Consider the following 4,031-nt stretch of genomic DNA (forward strand, 5'->3'; position numbering starts at 1 on the left):
CTTCACATTTTCTTGGTCGATATGTATGCCAAATGTGGAGCCCTTGAGAAAGCAAAAAGAAGCATCGTTAATTTTAACGCAATCAGTAAGACAAGGCAACACTAGTATTTTGGTCTTATCCCGCCTTTTGCACTTGTAATTCTTTTTCACCATGCTTATTAGCTCAAGCTACTGACACACCATCCACAAAAGCAGAGAGAGAATTTGTTGGTGTGCTTCAATCAAGCCCAGTTTCCCAGAAATATCACATTCTTAAAGGAATTTGGCTATGCCCTCCTTTGCATGGCTATCTCGGAGTCTGATTGCCACTCTCGAACTATTCCCTATAAGACTTGCATGCACGTGCAAGATGCTGGTATGATTCTTGTACGCCTCTTGGAATTCTCTGATTGAGGGATGTGCACAACAAGAGCAGGGCTAGAAATATCTATGTTGCTTCCAAATGATGCAAAGCAAGTGGATCGCTCCAAATTCAATGACTTTTGTCTTGAAGGCTATGCTTTTAGGTCCCCACAATCTCAAGAAGAAAAAAACTCTTTCAAACGTCTAAAATGCAAAAGTCAAGGGTAAAAATCTATCTACACTATAATAAGAGGGGGAGGGATTTTGCCCCTCCCCCCCTCCCAACACGTGGCGAAAGCATGTTGATCCGGCCAAATCCGATAGTGTGCCCTGCAAATCTAGCGCTCAGAGCACGCAGAAAGAAAAAAGGACAATGCGAAGAATGAAAGAGAGGCGGCCGAAGTAGTAAGAAATGAAAAGCCTTAGGTCACTGGAAAGTCAAAAACTTATTGCTCTTAAAGAGGTGCCTAGCGGTATATCTTTCTTTCTTCACGTTCACTATCATTAGAAGTCGTAGCCAAGTGCTGTGCGGTTGCATGCATGGTTAGGCACAGCAGCCGCAATGTCCAAGTCCACTGCAAGTAATAGAGCAGCAGGCGAAGCCAGGGTTGTGGTTTCCTTGAATTTCGGAACCCCAAGCCCTCCCAGCCAGATGACGTCTTCAAGGTGTATGAGTTGCCTTCTGCCAGCAGGGCTGGCGCCAAACCCTACTGCAAAACGTAGACCGGCCTCAGCTTCTACAACCCCCCATGCCTGGCCTCCCTTTCCAGCTCCCCGCCCACAAAACGGATCAGAAACCTCCGTTCTAGCACCTCTCTATCAATTTCGAAGTTACCTGCCCTTGATCATCACCCGAATGGCCAACATGCTGTCGATGCCTTGCCCCTGTCTCCAAAGCTTGCAGAGTCATAGGTTTCTTAGCGACCAAGTTTAAGCTCTTCCTGGTGCCCGCTGCCAATGACACTCCGGCAGAACTCCCTGTTTGGCGATCTCACTGCTGAGAGTCGACTTCTTGCAGAGCCTTCCTAGTTTCATTATGTCAGAGCTCCAAGTCAATTATGGCAAGCAGTTTAGCATGGTGGATGTTCAGTGGTGTCTAACCGTTCCAGCCATCTGGGGCGAGAGGGCCAAGCAGGTAACGAAAGTATTTTGTGCAGAGAAGGCTGGCATGTCCAACACCCAGCATTGCCAGCCCGTGACTGGAGCCAGAAGCTGCATCTGTATATTGCCAACATAAAGTTAAGGACTTGAAGTTGAGGCAAGGGGACAAGCTTTTAGTTGCTGATGTAGGTGGTGCCACCATAGGTCTTGTTATCCAGCAGAAGGTGGATGATGATCCTGATAGCATGAATATAGTTGATGAGGTGGTGGGCAGTTATGGTGACATTGGAGGTGGTACTTTTGTGGATACCAACTTCTTTAAGCATCTTAATCAAAAGATAGGTTGTTTATGAGATTTTTGCCGCACCAATGTATCTGTAGGTCTCAAGATTTATGAATGGTGGCAGGGTTTGATGGGGAGGGATTTTCTGCACAGCTGTTACTTCCTAGAAAGCTGAGCTAAGTGTTACCATATACATATGGTAGTGATGTGTGTGAACACACTAGGACCATCGGGGCATTTTTTTTCCTCTTTAGGAGGTTTTTTTTCCCGTGCATTGTATATATGACCATCACTCTAGGGCTATCTATCTTTCCATTGCACACTAAGTAACACACTCTCTATTTGTGCCTTGAGCTTCATTCGTCTTCTTCAAGCTGTGTGTGTTTCTCTGCAACCTTAATTCCAACAATTGGTATTAGAGCACGTTACATCCTCCCGTGCTTAGCCACCTGGTCTAACACACACCTGTTCACTTTCTTCGATTACAGTGAGTTTTAGCGAGTGTTCAGAGATCGACAAATATTTCGGATAAGCTCTTAGAGCTGAGTCTGCTCAAATTTCTAATTCGGACTCATTTCGGCCTCCGTTTCCACTACAGACAGGTTTGCACATGCAATTTCGTCATTTTGTGCAAAATTTTTATGAGTGTCGTTTTCTGCATAACAGGTGCCTTACAGTCTTCTATGGTTTGTGCTATATAGCAAGTGTTGTTCCTGCTCCATTTCTCCTATTTTCGGGCAGTTTTCATATCGGGTGCAACATTTACCATGGCTAACAACAACACAGATGTCTTCAAGATGTTTGCTGCTGAGGCTAGGTTGGCTGGGGACAATTATCCTATGTGGGTTTATATGTTGCAACACAATCTTGTGTCAAAGGACGTCTGGAATATTGTGCAGAGCATTAATATACGTCGTGGTTCAGAGGATGTAGGCGATGTTGAGGATATTGCAGGTCTTGCTATAAGGATTGTTTCTATTAGAGTTGTATTGCCTACGATAGAACAAGATCGTTGGGATGTAAAGGATGCGCAGACTCATGCATTGATTGTGTTATCTGTGAAACGCACCATTGTTTCTCATGTCCATTCAACAAAATCTGCAAAACAAGCTTGGGATATTTTGGCCGGTCTTTATGCAAGTTGCAATGAGACTAAAATTGCTTTGTTGCGTAAAGAGCTGGAGTTGAAGATTATGCATGAGGAAGATGATATGGACACTTTCCTTGCTAGTGTCAAGGATATCAATGAGCAACTTATTTCTGTAGGTGAAGTCGTTTCAGATAGTTCCCTTGTGCAAAGTGTTATTGATGTCTTACCAGATTCTTACCAGACTTTTGCTAGTACTTGGAGATTTATGACTTAAAGAAATCCAGAAGTTGTCAAGTTTGATGCGTTATGCACATTGTTGTTGTAAGAGTCACTTTTAGAAAAAACAAGACTATACGGCGTGCAATTAAACAGGCTTTTATTGCTTCTCAAAGAAAGGGTGGTAACAGCAATGCAGCCACTTCTTATGGTTCTGCTGCGAGTGGCAAAACTTATGTTCTAAATGCTTCTACTGACAACACATCATCTGGCAATTCTGGTGATAAGGGCAAAAAGAAGATGCTAATGATCACTTGATTAAGCAGTGTCCTAAGTTAAAAGCCAAAGAGGTTAAGAAGAAAGAGAGTGGTTCCACTATAAATGCAGCTATTATTGATTCTTTTATAAAAGGAGATTGTAATGTTGATGTTGATGCACAATGGGCTTTTAGTACAGAGTGTACTTACAATCCTGTTGTCCATGATGCATGCATGTCAGTTGCTACAAATTCACATGTGTGGTATTTCGATAGTGGTGCTACAAAGCACATTACCTCACATCGTGAATTGTTCACGTCTCTCGAGTCTATCCCTCATGGGAATTCAGTCACTTGTGCAAACAATGCCTCTTATCCGGTTCAAGGAGTTGGAAAGATTGTGCTTACTGCTGTTAATGGCAGTTCTTTCACACTTGTTGATGCACTTTATGTACCTGGTATCAAGAAGAATCTTTTGTCTGTAACTATACTTGCTAGACTTTGAATTGTAGTCAAATTTGTGGATGACAGATGTACAGTTCATGATCTCAATTTTAGTAATGAAATCGTTGCATCTGGGCTTTTGTGTCATGGGCTATATAAGATCACTTTGTATAATAAGTGTGGATAAAATTTTGCAAGTGAAGTTGTAAATTCAAGGGTTAGTTCAGATGCAAAACTTTGGCATGCACGTTTTGGTCATCTGAATTTTACCCTTTGTTGCGTTTACAGAAATCTGATAT

At 42.7% G+C, this 4,031-nt stretch overlaps 1 pseudogene; it reads left to right on the forward strand.

The window, feature by feature from the left end:
- The first annotated feature begins 904 nt into the window (after positions 1 to 904).
- On the forward strand, positions 905 to 1,906 carry LOC147434131 (uncharacterized; annotated as a pseudogene).
- The last annotated feature ends 2,125 nt before the right edge of the window (positions 1,907 to 4,031 follow it).

Source organism: Adiantum capillus-veneris, chromosome 19, assembly GCF_014529385.1.
Source record: "Adiantum capillus-veneris isolate H3 chromosome 19, ASM1452938v2, whole genome shotgun sequence".
Classification (NCBI taxonomy): domain Eukaryota; kingdom Viridiplantae; phylum Streptophyta; class Polypodiopsida; order Polypodiales; family Pteridaceae; genus Adiantum; species Adiantum capillus-veneris.